This window comes from Chlorocebus sabaeus, chromosome 9, assembly GCF_047675955.1.
Source record: "Chlorocebus sabaeus isolate Y175 chromosome 9, mChlSab1.0.hap1, whole genome shotgun sequence".
In the NCBI taxonomy this organism is placed as follows: domain Eukaryota; kingdom Metazoa; phylum Chordata; class Mammalia; order Primates; family Cercopithecidae; genus Chlorocebus; species Chlorocebus sabaeus.
This window is the reverse complement of record NC_132912.1, coordinates 36,939,090-36,953,302: the sequence shown is the minus strand read 5'-3', so window position 1 is coordinate 36,953,302 and position 14,213 is coordinate 36,939,090. Positions and strand designations below refer to the sequence as shown.

At 39.3% G+C, this 14,213-nt stretch overlaps 1 protein-coding gene across 30 annotated transcripts in view; it reads right to left on the bottom strand.

Moving 5' to 3' along the window:
• The window catches only part of ZNF438 (zinc finger protein 438), a 177,765-nt gene that overhangs the window by 154,322 nt on the left and 9,230 nt on the right, over positions 1-14,213 (bottom strand). For 13 of the 30 annotated variants that reach the window (XM_073018876.1, XM_073018892.1, XM_073018898.1 and 10 more), the window contains exon 3: positions 12,087-12,119. The exons of 12 other annotated variants lie outside the window; for them this stretch is intronic. The gene's annotated coding sequence lies outside the window, so the exon portion shown is untranslated. Of the gene's footprint in view, positions 1-2,003; positions 2,232-2,548; positions 2,651-12,086; positions 12,120-14,213 lie in introns of those variants that run through there. 5 more of the 30 variants (XM_073018873.1, XM_073018896.1, XM_073018885.1 and 2 more) reach the window with 2 other exon arrangements.

Below are 14,213 nucleotides of genomic sequence, written 5' to 3'. Positions count from 1 at the left end.
TTTTTAACAGCTTTATTGAGGTATAATTCACATACCATGCAATTTACCCTTTTGAAATATACAATTCCATGGTTTAAGTATATTCAGAGTTGTGCCAACATCACCGCCATTTTAGAACGTTTTTATCATCCCAAAATGAAACTCCCTATCCATTAGTAGTCCTTCCCCATCTCTCTCCTCTAACCCTCTCAGCTCATGAATCTACTTTCTGTCCCTATGGATTGGTCTACCCTGCACATTTCATATAAATGGAATCATACAACATACAGCCTTTTATGTCTGTTCCTTTCACTTAGCATGTTTTGTTATGTGACAGCATGTATCAGTACTTTATTCCTTTATGCTTTTAATGCTAAATAATATTCCATTGTATGGATGTACCACATTTTATTTATATATTCATCAGCTGATAGATATTTAGGTTGTTTCTACTGTTTAGCTATTAGGAATAATGTTACTAGCATTTGTGTATAAGTTTTTGTGTGTACGTATGTTTTCATTTATCTTGCACAGATACCTAGGAGTGAAACTGCTAGGTAACACAGGGTAACTCTATGTTTTAACCTTTTGAAGAACTGTCAAGCTATTTCTAAAGTGGCTGCCCATTTTAAATTCCTACCAGCAATGTATGGAGCTTCCAATCACTCCACATGCTCACCAACACTTGTTATCTTCTTTAGATTACAGCTAACTAGCGGGCATGAAGTAGCATCTTATGTGGTTTTGATTTGCTTCTCTCTCTGAGTGACAACGTTGAGCATCTTTTCATGTGCTTATCAGTCATTCATAAATCTTCCCTAGAGAAATGTCTATTTAGATCCGTTGCCCATTTTAATGGGGTATTTTTGTCTTTTTAATATTGAGCTGCAAAGGTTCTTTACAAATGTGGATATAAGTCCATTATCAGATATACAATTTGCAAGTATTTTCTCTTACCCTGTATACCTCATCTAATCTTAGTGCAGCTACTTGCGTTGTGCAGCTACTAGATTGTGTGTTGCTACTAGTGCAGCTACTAGATTGTGTGTTGCTATCCCCATTTTGCAGACAGAATTGGCATATGATTAAACAGACCTGATAACTGGCACTCAAAAGAAAACGTATAGCTGTGCCTCTGCTTCTATTAATTTAAAAGAGTATATTGATAGCAACATTGTGACAACACATCCAGGAAGGCTGCCTTGTTCAACTCAATGGATGCAGGGAAGCTATCCTGTATCTATTATACAACCTAACAATATTTTCCACAGTTACACCAAGGATAGTTCATTCCTTCACTCAAAAAATACTGAGTATTACATGTGAGGTGCCACACTACTCCTATTTCACAAGCATCCATGAACATGATCAAATCTTCGCCCTCATTAGTCTTATAATTTGGCAGTGTCATGCAAAACTCTTAACCTTAAATTCCTTAGTTGCAAACAGTCCTGACAAAGAAGTGTTTTATCTTAAAGATCCACTCTCAACTCAGAGGAAGCATTACAGAGCTTAACACAATTGATACTCTTTTTTAAAAAAATGAAAAGCATCAAACTTACTTTGTGTCCTAGGACAACCTTGTTTTTGAGTATTGCTCCAATATCTAGGCCATCACCTGGTTCTTATCTTTTTTTTTTTTTTTTTTTTGAGATGGAGTCTTGCTCTGTCACCCAGCAGCCTGGAGTGCAGTGGCTCAATCTAGGCTCACCGCAACCTCCACCTCCCGGGTTCAAGCGATTCTCCTGCCTCAGCCTCCCGGGTAGCTGGGATCACAGGCACATGCCATGACACTCGGCTGATTTTTGTATTTTTAGTAGAGACAGGGTTTCACCACATTGGCCAGGCTGGTCTCAAACTCCTGACCTCGTGATCCACCTGCCTTGGCCTCCTAAAGTGCTGACATTACAGAAATGAGCCACTGCACCCGGCCTTATCAATCCTTTTTATAATGCAACAATGCTTACTTTAATGACATTTGTTAAAATTAAACATGGCTAAAAGAAGAAAATACTTATGTTTACCTTTAACCAGAAAAGCCTGATGATTCAGAGACTAACTCATGGCCAGTTCCTATTCCATCCTGAATAAAAACGTTACAATAGCTCCATTAAACAAAACGAAAATATAGAGTTACAAATCTGACAACTTAAACAGGTAGTTCTAACCTTTTCCATCAAAGCAGTCCTAATTCAGAGCTGAGGGATCTAATCATCCCCAGAAGACTAAAGGCATCACCATAAGTGTCCCAGGCAAACTTTAAATGTCTTGATCTTATTTTTTTTCCTTAAAAACTGTACACAAATATTACATTCTAAACTCTAATACATCTATTTCCTCTTGGCGTAAAACATTTAATATGTTTAATTAGGGTCAACAACAAAGTTGTTGGCTAGACACAATGGCTCATGCCTGTGTTTCTAACACTTTGGGAGACTGAGAAGGGAGGACAGCTGGAGGCCAGGAGTTTTAGATCAGCCTGGGCAACATAGCAAGACCCTGTCTCTAGAAAAAAAAATTAAAAATTAGCCAGACACGGTAGTACACATCTGTAGTTCTAGGTACTTACTTGCATGGCTGAGGTAGGAGGATCACTTGTGCCCAGGAGTTCAAGGCTGCAGTGAGCTATTATTGCACCACTGCACTCCAGCCTGGGTAACAAAATGAGATCCTGTTTTTTAAAAAAAAAAAAAAAAAGATTTTGTTGAGAAGGATAGACAGAACTTATGGTGTGTAATTAGAACTATGTTAATTTTTACTATAAAAATGTAGTAGATTAAATAATAGCCAGTGAGGAAAACTAACACTCAGGAAGATGCAGCATGCATGCCTCATGGTTCTGAGTGCCTTCTGCACACCACTTCGTATTGCACGTACCACTGTCAGGCAAGCCAGGTCCCTGAGGATTAAGAAGGCACAGGCTGAGCAGGGAGAGCATGGCCTGGGGTGATCCCAGGGATGAGCTGCTGCAAAAGAGCAACAGTTCAACCTGGGGCTTTCCCACACTGTGAGCTGGCAGGCTAAAGGTTCTCAGAAGGCATCTCAAAGTTGCTTTGGAGGTCAGAGGACAACTGCAAGTGGGCAGAGCACTGCACTCCTGACCCCCCTTTCACTCAGTTTCCCCTGGCTGACACACGGGGCTTCCATCAAAGTTTTCTGCAGACTGAAGTATGAAGTCAGACTGTGAATAAAAGGTCTGAAAACCTAGATCTAGAGGAAGTCTTGGCCAGGAAGACAACCATGTACATCAGATATGAAAGACAAGGTGAGGACAAAATGGGAGAATGAATAATGGAGCTGGAGAGGAAGAGAGTCAAAAACAGGAAAGGGTGTGGTATAAGCCAAGGGTCAGGGTCAGGCGTTCATCCACAGAAAAGAATGTCTATTGTGGAGTGGGTGTGTCTGCTTAAAGGAATAGCAACAAGATTCTCATCCAGAAGCACTCAACTGCTGAAATCTCAAATTCCCATATGTTACATGTGGACCACCATCTCTTGTCCTTCTACCCCTCTGGATTACTTAATTGCCCACGGCCAATCAACTCTCCAAAAAGCAGTCAGTGTGAGCCTTCAGAAAAGTACTTCTCTGACTCAAACCTTTCAATGGCTTTTCATGACCCTTGAATAGAATCCTAGGTGCTTACAGTGGCCCTAATGTATCATGGCCCTAATTTATTACCACTGTCCTCCTCCTCACTCATGCTCCCCAGTGCCATGGCTGTTCCTCATACAAGCCTCTGCCAGGGCTTTGCACATATATGTGCTATTTCCTTGTCCTGGAATGCTCTCAGATATCTGCATTGCTGTGTCCCTGATGACATTCATGTCTTTGCTCAGAGGTCACTTCTCAGAGCCTCTTCCCTGATTTCATTTTCTTTTCGACATTATCTTACCATCTGAAATTATACATACAAGTGTATATATATACATATATGTTTATACACATAATATATGTTAATCATCTACCTCCCCATTGGAATTAAGCTCTACAAGGGCAGATTTTGTTTTGATCACTGTTTTGATCTAGGGGGCCATAGCACCTAGAACAGTGTCTAGAAGATAAATGCTCAATACACATTTATTGAAGGAATGACTGCATACACCAACTCTGTTCTTAAATCTGTTACGCTCAGTCTTTCCCCATTTCACTCTCTATCTTTCCTATTCCATTAACCATCCTCCAAGCTTCACTTCTTATCCGTTGTAACCCAGAATCTCATCTCTCAGAAAGAGGGACACTCTTCCCCACAATGCCAGAAAGGAGGTAAGAATGTGTGTGTGGTTACTGGTCAGTGAGGGTGAAGGAAACAGAGGGAGTCTGACCTAATAACCCCTCACTCCCTGGCCTAAATTCTCAACTGTCTTACTGTCTTATCCTTCCACATACACTCCCTAAACCCATCTAAGAGTCTACTTCTTTAATTCCATACCTGGTCTAGAGAGCACTCTTATAAAAATCCCCAACCACAGAAGCTGGGAATTCCACAAATACATGGCTTCCCACCTCAGCAGACCCTTCTCACTGCTGCCATCAATCCTCTCTTAGGCTCTCTCACATCCCACAGATTCAATCCCAAACGTCCACCACTTTCAAGCTTCCTACTCCCCCTTCACTCAGAAAATGGCATCACCTCCACACAAACAAAAGAGGGGTTATTAGGTCAGACTCCCTCAGTTTCCTCCACCCTCACTGACCAACAACCACACTCACATTCTTCCCTCCTTCCTGGCCCTGTGGAGGAAGGTGCCAGGAAGATGTAGGAAAGAAACTTCCTGCTCAAAGCAAATCTGCAACTTCAGGTATCCACCTCCTTAGGGCTCTGATGCCATCATTTATCCACTTCCCCTCCACATTTTCTCTCTCTCCTTCTCTTCTTTTACCCCACTGCACATAAATGCTCACATTTCTCCCATCATTTGGTTCATTTAAAAAAATGAACCAAACTAATATACATCCCCAGACTTTATGTCTCTCTTGCCACTTCCTATTTGCCTCTTTTCCTTCACAGCCAAGCCTTGAAAAAAAGAGTTTAAACTGTTTTTACTGTCTCCCCTACCCCACATCATTTCCTACTTAACCCTCTGCAATCTGGACTGCAAACACAAAACTGCTCTTCCCAAAGCACAGGTGACTTCTTAAATGAAAATTCACTCAAAGTGTATCAATTTAATAATGATATCCTTGATGTTAAAATGCCCGTCTCTTGGCTTCAGCAACATTATTTTTTCTTAGTGTCCCTTCCACTTTTTTGGCCCCTTCTTTGCAGTCCAGTTTGCTATACTGACTGTGTGATCTGGGGAAAAAAACAAAAAACAAAAAACCTCTAATCATGTCACATCACAGTTAGGAACATGGGCTTTGTCTGTCTGAGCTACCACAACAACAGAAATTTAACTGGGTGGCTTAAACAACAGAAATGTATTCTCTCACAGCTCTGTAGGCTGAGAAGTCCAAGATCAGGGTGCCAGCATGGTCACTTTCTGATAAGGGCCACTCTGGGCTGGCAGACAGCCACCTTACACTGTGTCCTCATATGGCAGCAGAAGAGCAAGAATAAGCTCTCCGGTGTCTCTTCTTTTAAGGGCACTATTCACATCATGAGGGCCCCACCCTCAGGCCCTCATCTAAACCTAATTATCTACCAAAGGCCCCATCTCTAATTACTATCAACATTGAGGATTAGGGCTTCCACATGAGTTTGGTGGCGATACAAGTCAGTCCATAGCATGCTCTGTGGCAAATAAAGCCTAGCAAGAATCTACACTTTACCATTAATCAGCTGCGTGACGACGGCGAAGGTACCCAACCTCCCAGTGGCTCACTTGCCTTATCTACAAAACATGAGCAACAGTATTTACCTCATAAATCTGTTGTAAGGATCAAATAAGATAAACCCTTAAAACAGTGCCTGCATGCAGTAAACATGCAATAAATATTAGTCATTGTTCTTACTGTTATAATTATATAAAAATATGTGTGTGTGTGTATATATATATTTATATGTATATATATATTTTTAGGGACAGAGTCTGACTCTGTCACCCAGGCTAGGGTACAGTGGTGTGATCATAACTCCAACTCCTGAGCTGAAGCCATCCCCCCACTTCAGCCTCCTGAGTAGCAGAGACTACAGGCATATGCCACCATGCTCAGTTAATTAAAAGAAAAATTTTTTTGTAGATACAAAGTCTTGCTATGTTACCCAGATTAGTCTTGAACACCTGGGTTCAAGCAATCCTCCCACCTCAGCTTTCCAAAGTGCTGAGATTACAGGCGTGAGCTACCATACCCAGTCTGTTACTCTTATTGATCTTGTCATTCTCATAGCTGTCTTTATTAAAATCATCATTGCTGATTGCCATTGTTATTACTATCAATATTGTTTCTGTCATTATTACCAGTGATAAAATAAAATTATTCCAGCTCGAGTCCTATGTAAGATAATTTAACAAATAAATAATTTTTATAAGAATACAGCATTATGGCCGGACGTGGTGGCTCACGCCTGTCATCCCAGCACTTTGGGAGGCTGAGGCAGGCGGATCACCTGAGGTTAGGAGTTCAAGACCAGCCTGGCCAACATGGTGAAACCCCATCTCCACTAAAAATACAAAAATTAGCCAGGTGTAGTGGTGTGTGCCTGTAATCCCAGCTACTCGGGAGTCTTAGACAGGAGGATCGCTTGAAGCTGGGAGGCTGAGGTTGCAGTGAGCTGAGATCACGCCACTGCACTCCAGCCTGGGCAGGACAGTGAGACTCTGTCTCAAAAAAACACAAAAAAACAAAAAAAAAAAAACAGCATTATTTATAGAAGGAAAACCTGAAAGCAATCTAAATGCCAATATACTATCAACTTCAGCTGCAATAATGACATACCATGACTGGGACTTCCTCACAGTTCTGGAGGCTGCAGTCTAAGATCATGGCGCTGGCACTGTCAGATTCTGATGAGAGCCCTCTTCCTTGCTAGCAGATGGCCATACTCTTACCGTGTCTTCACATAAGTGAAAAGAGAGCTCTGGTATCTCTTCCTCTCCTTATAGGGGCACCAGTTCTATCTGATCAGGGCTCCATTCTTACTACCTTACTTAACCTTAATCACCTCCTTAAAGGCCACTTCTTCAGTACTGTCATGTGGAAGGTTAGGGCCTCAACATATGAATTTTGAGGGGACATAACTAGTCCACAGTGACCAATAATAACAAAATTTTAAGTACAGTAAAACTGAGTGTTATACAATAATAACCAGGCAATATAAGAACTCTAAAGCAAGAAAGAAAATAGATATCACATGAAAATATCAGGATATAAAATTTTAATATAAATATGTAAAGCATATACTTATGAAAATAAAAATAAATATAGCATAATTATAACAGGCGTGATGTTAAAGTAAGAGCTTTATTTCTAAACTGTTGGTATAATTAGACAATCTGAAAAATAAATTTTCATAGAAAGAATACATAAATGAAAAGCTTCAACTGAAAAAAATCAAGAATAATTTCCAATCTAACATTCTATATTTGTTTCCTGCTTACATCATTGCCATCTATATTAACTAGGATAAAAGCTAAACTCCTGTAATAAGACCAATATAGTGGCTCAGATAAAAAAAGAATTTATTTCTCTCTCATGTTACAGTCAAGAGGCAGACAAGTGGTCAAGGGAAGGTAAGTAGCTTTGCTCCACAACGTCATCCAGAGACTAAGATTCCTCCTGTCTTCTCTTACCACTCCTTGGGGCACTGCCCTCAGATGCATGATTGAAGCTAACTCACCAATGCTTCATTTATGGGGATGGGAGGGAAAAGAATATGACTAACAAGCCGCTTTTTTAATACAAATATGCTTTTAAAAGTAGCATATGTCACTTCCACTCTCATCCCTCTGGTCAAAACTTAGAAATGTGGCTTCATCTGGCTACAAGGAGCATAAGAAATACAATTTCTATGTAGCGGTTATGTGCCTAGCTAAATACATATCAAAGGTGGGAGAGCATCCTTCTTCCCACTCTGGAATAGTCATTTCCTTTCTAAAGGGATAACTTGAAGTCTCATCCAGTTATTGGATTTAGCTTAAAGTTTAGGTCTCTGGGCAATACACAACCCTCTTCAACCCATGCACATCCATGTAGCTCCTTCCTAGTGCAGTGCTCCACAAACTAACAAAAGAGTATGACCTCTGCTCTCCACCACCACCATTACACCCAAAATACAACTGTGGAATACAAATGAGATTCATGCAATTAAGTCTCCCATTCTGAAAATAAAAGAATAGCAAACACCTATTTTTATCAAAGATGAAATACTTCTAGAAAGGAATTGCAAAGTATCTCTGCTCTAGCAAGAAGGCAAGTCCCTTGGTTCATTTCAGATTCTATTCTCTGAGGGGAAGACCCTTGTCCAGGTGTCTTGGCAGTCTTGGCTTTGCCTTTGGAAGATTTTTTCCTTTCCAGTATCACTTCTGGTCATACATGAAGCAGACTTGGAAGAGTACATGCTCCAAGAGGACAGCAAAGATCTAATAGCCTAGTTACTGCTGGTGCAAATTTGGGACCAAGGGTTGCTTTAGGTGACAGACAATATCAAAACATCAGAGGCTTTTGCAAGCCAAACTTATGGGATCTTTGGCAACATAATCTCCTAAAATTTTCAAAAGGTCTGTTTGCCTCAGTCAGTTCCACAAGAAAGTAGTAACCACAACTAAGGATTTAATCTGGTCATAGATATTAAGCTTGTCAACTCTCTTGTTTTGTGACACAGCCATTCCTCCCTCTCTTCAACCCTCTCTTGATTGAAGGTTAGCTACCTTGAGATTATCTGATTCACATCAGGAGGCTTATACTACTCCAACCCACTGACATCAGGACAGGCCATGTGACTTGAGATATCCCTTCTGACCTGACTGATTTCAGGCTCAGCCATTTGACTTGCTTTGGCCGATAAAATATGAACAAAAGTAACACGTGCCACTTCTAAGACACTGGTTCTGCCATATCTCTTTTGCCTGTCACAAGAAAGGCAATGTCCCAAACAGGCTTATTCCTTTGGCTTAAACACTGGAGTAACAAAGTATGTGGAACACAGCCACAACTAACATGTCATGAGTAAGAAATAAACCTTTGTTGTTGTAGGGAACTGAGATTTTGTACTTATAACTGAAGCTTTTACATAGTTGAAATGACTGGTTGAGGTGGAAAAGCAAATCCTTAATTTGAACCTTGCCTGGACTGTCTGCCACTGTCAGGCCAAGAAAATCTAACAGGAGATTCCTGAGAATGACTATCTTACCTCTTGCTGTTTGGCATAGAGAAGCAATTTTTTCCAACACTGCAGTGCCCCATATTACTGGCCTCTCAGTCAATTCAGACCACAGGCCATTGGCAGAGAGAACCTCCTTTAGCTATATAACTAAAAACTATATACTCCCTCCCTTTTAACTCTAATTGCAAACTGGCTAATTGTTCTCTCATTTGACGCCCTCTTGTAGTTACTGGCAAGGACTAGTCAACTCATATTAGCAGTCTGATTCTTTCTAACTACCTCCCTGGAGGTACAAACTGGGTAGACAAATTGACTCTCCTCCAAGTTATTAGAGATGACAGTCTCACTGAACATTTTGCCACCGCGTAATAAGGGTCACCAGTTTTCTAGCCTATAACACGTTTTCTACTGTCTGTCGACCAACCACTTAACCAGTGCTATACATTTCAGCTTTTTAATTCTGGAACACCATTTCAGGTGCCAATTTTTGTACTATACAGGCTATGGGCTAAGCTGCTGTAATAAAGTGATGCCAAAAACCAGTGGCTAAAACAAGAAAGAAGTTTATTCTCTTCCTTGAAACAAGAGACAGATAGGCAGACGGTCAGGGAGAAGATGGAGAGTAGTCATTGGTTCTGCTCTCCAAGGTCATTCACGAACCCAGGCAGAGGGATCTTTAGGTTCAAGGTAACTGTTGCCATTCTAGCTGCTGCAGCTTTCAGTTAGGGGGAAAGGGAGTGAGGTGGGCAGACGAAGTTCAGGACAAGCACCTTATATTTATAAAGATAACTCAGAATTTTCACATATCACTTGTATTCTTATTCTAACTGGCCCAAACATAATCACAAAGCCATACTTATTGGCAGGAGGAGTTTAAAAACAGTCTCTATGTGCATAGCCATGTATCTGGCTAAACCAACGGGGTTCTGGTAGTAAAAGAAAGGAGGAATTAGATACTGGAGCAGAATTAGCAGTCTTTGCCACACTCTCATACAATCTATTCTCCATAGTCATCAGTTTCTTTAAAGGCATGGTTCAGACAATGGCACCCTCTGTTCCAAACCCTCCAGGGGCTTCCTATTTCACTTAGCATAAAAACCAAAGTCCTCACAATGACCAACAAGTCTTCACACAATGTGCCCCTTCATTGCCTCTCTAACCTCATCTCCTAATATTCTTCCCATAAAATAAATACCAAATGTATTAAAAACCAATGTATAAAACTGTAATGCTAATGAAAGAAAAAGTTAAATAACATATTTGCAACCTTGGGATGACGAAAGATTTATTCAAGATCTCAAAAGCATAAACACAGAAAAATTTTGATGGCATCAACTTTGATGAATTGGACACCACAGACAAAATTAGAAGATAGGCAAAAGACTGGAAGAATATGTTTGCAACATCTAAAAAAGGCAAGGGATTAAAATCCAGTCTATGCCAAGAACTGTTGCAAAAACAACAACCAAAAGATAGAAAGTGCAAATGAAAATCTGACAAAAAGGTAGAGGCAGACAATTCACAGAAAGTGAATTTAAGTTTGCCAGATAATATACAGCATGCCCCACTGAATCTGAATTTCAGATAAATAATTATTGTTTTTTGTAGAAGTATGTCCTGCATATTGCATGGCCCATACTTACACTAAAAAATTATTTGTTGCTTACCTGAAATTCAAACTTAACAAGGTATCTGTATTTTTATTTGCTAAATTTGGAACTGTAAGTGAAATCCATACAAGTGAATGAAGAGAATCTCACTCTCACTCACTAGTAATTAAAAAAATGCAAATTAAAATTTGAGCTACCATTTTACCCATTATACTAGCAAAAACTAGAAAATAAGTCTTTTATTGAAGAACATGTAACTCTTTTTTTTTCATTTTACTACAAAAGATAACCAAACCTAGGATTCTTTATCATATCACTAGGCAAATAAGAGCCCAACTCTTCACTGCATGTACACAGAGAAAAACACATTTCAAATCCATTTATTTCATACTGCAGACAACAAGAATAATCCTAGTAACCATATTCAGGAGTCAATTTTTTCCTAAGAATTTTAAGTACATATTTAGTGTGAACCTAAAATAATCAAAAGGGTCAGACTGTAGTTTAGAGTTTATTCAAGCACAAAGGTTGAGGACTGCAGCCAGGGACGAAACTTCCAAGTTGCCTAGCTGAGTGCTCCAGAAAACAAAAGAGAGTCTCAAGTTTTTAAAGAAACAAAGGACGAATCAGGAGAGGGGGCAATTACAAAAGCTGTTCATCAGAAATTCTCATTGGTTTACAAAAATAACATTGCTTGGTGATTGGGTGTATGTTGTTGAACTACAGCATACATGGCATTTTATGGGTACTTGGCGTCAGTTAGTCTGGAGCCCCAATAGCAAGCAGCTTGAAGGGGTCATTATTTAGCTCTATGGGGAATGAGATGTGACTGCTGTTACATTTTAAATGCCTTTCTGGGCCTGATAATTTAAAGGAGCTTGCATTCCCAGATAAAAAGGTTTTTCTTATTTCTCCTTAGTATAAATTTGTAAAGTTTAACTGTTAAAGACAACAATGTTTCAATATCTTTTAGTAGTTAAACAACAGCTCTGTCAAAAACAATATTACTTATTGTTCATAATGTCAATGTCATAATATATAAGTAATTTTATAATATATTAACTATAGTATTAATTTTCACATTAGGCTAAGATTAACCTCTTAAGGTTGACTATCACACAGTTCAGAAATTTGGTCTGTCAACAGAGACAAGAATCAGACTTTACATTTTTAAAGAGTTTTCCCATAAAAATATCTAAATCACAAACATAGTTTTAACAGTGGATTATTCCTACCTGGAAGGCAGGAATGAAGGTATGACACAAAACCTGTAGATTAAGGAAGGAAATAGAGGCTGCATATAAAAACAACAGCAACTTTTTTTTTTTTTTTTTTTTTGAGACAGGGTCTCAGTCTGTCACCCAGGCTGGAGTGTAGTGGCGTGATCTCAGCTTACAACAGCACCCATTTTTTAACATGTTATGAGCTTATTACATATGTAAATACAGACAGCACTTAGGGCATTTAAAAATAAAACTTCAATACAAAAAAGAAATTACACCAAAAACTCATTCTGACTTCTATAACTTCTAAGATAATGAATGCCCTAAATTTATTTTAACATCTCCATAGGAAAATAATAATTTAAAATATTACTGTGAAAGATCAATTTAAAAGAAGTTTTGTCACAGAGTAAATAGTTATAGATAGTACAGCAGTTCTTTATTTCATTCTGAAAAAGAAAAATATTCTAAATAAATGTTAAACAACTGAAATATTGGGTTGGTGCAAACATTAATTGCAGGTTTTGCATTGCTGGAATTTGCCATTTGATATTGGAATACATTTTTAAAATAAATGTGGCTATGTTACATATCATTTTAATGGACATTTCTCACTTTATGTTTTTGTTCCTAATGATTTATTACTTGCTGTTTATGTTTATTTTAGACTATGGAAATGATGTTAGACAAATAGCGAATTCCAGTGATTTTGTTATTCGGGATCAAAATGGTTCATAAAGCAGCAGAGACAACTTACAACACCAACAACGCATTTGGCCCAGGAACTACTAACAAAAGTACAATGCAGTGGGTGGTTCAAGAGATTTTGCAAAGGAGACTGAAAATGAGGAACCTCATTGCCGGCCATCAGAAGTTGACAATGACCAATTGAGAGCAATCATTGAAGTTGATAGTCTTACAGCTACGTGAAAAGTTGCCGAAGAACTCAATGTTGACCATTCTATGGTCGTTTGGCACTTGGAGCAAATTGGAAAGTTGAAAAAGCTGGATAAGTGGGTGTCTCAGGACCTGAGGGAAAATTTTTTAAAATCGTCATTTTGAAGTGCCATCTCATCTTATACTACACAACAATAACGAACCATTTCTCAATCGGATTGTGACGTGTGACAAAAAGTGGATTTTATACAACTGGCAACGACCAGCTCAGTGCCTGGACCTAGAAGAAGCTCCAAATTACTTCCCAAAATCAAACTTGCACCAAAAAAAGGTCATAGTCACTGTTTGGTGGTCTGCTGCCAGTCTGATCCACTACAGCTTTCTTCTTTTCCTTTTTTTTTTTTGAGACGGAGTCTCACTCTGTTACCCAGACTGGAGTGCAGCAGTGCGATCTCAATTCACTGCAACTTCTACCTCCCAGGTTCAAGCAATTCTCCTGCCTCAGTTCTCAATTAGCTGGAACTACGGGTGTATGCCACCATGCCTGGCTAATTTTGTATTTTTAGTAGAGATGGGGTTTCGCAATGTTGGCCAGGCTGGTCTCAAACTCCTGAACTCAGGTGAGCCACCCACCTCGGCCTCCCAAAGTGCTGGGGTTACAGACGTGAGCCATCACACCCGGGCCACTACAGCTTTCGGAATCCTGGTGAAACCATTACATCTGAGAAGTACACTCAGCAAATCAATGAGATGCACTGAAAAGTGCAACACCTGCAGCCAGCATTGGTCAACAGAAAGGGCCCAATTCTTCTTCATGACAATGCCCAACCGCACGACACACAACTAACGCTTCGAAAGCTGAATGAATTGAGCTATGAAGTTTGCCTCATCTGCCATATTCACCTGACCTCTTGTCAACTACCACTTCTTCAAGCATCTCGACAACTATTTGAAAGGAAAATGCTTCCAAAACCAGCAGGCTTTTGGAAAGCAGAAAACGCTTTCCAAATCCCAAAGCATGAATTTTTAAGTTATGGGAATGAACAAACTTATTTCTCATTGGCAAAAATATGTTGATTATAATGCTTCCTATTCTGATTAATAAAGATGTGTCTGAGTCTACTTATGATTTAAAATTCATGGTCCTAAACCGCAATTACTTTTGCACCAACCTAATACTTTATATAAATGTTACTATGATATAATAATTATAGTGACATGATTTGCAAATACTAAAATATT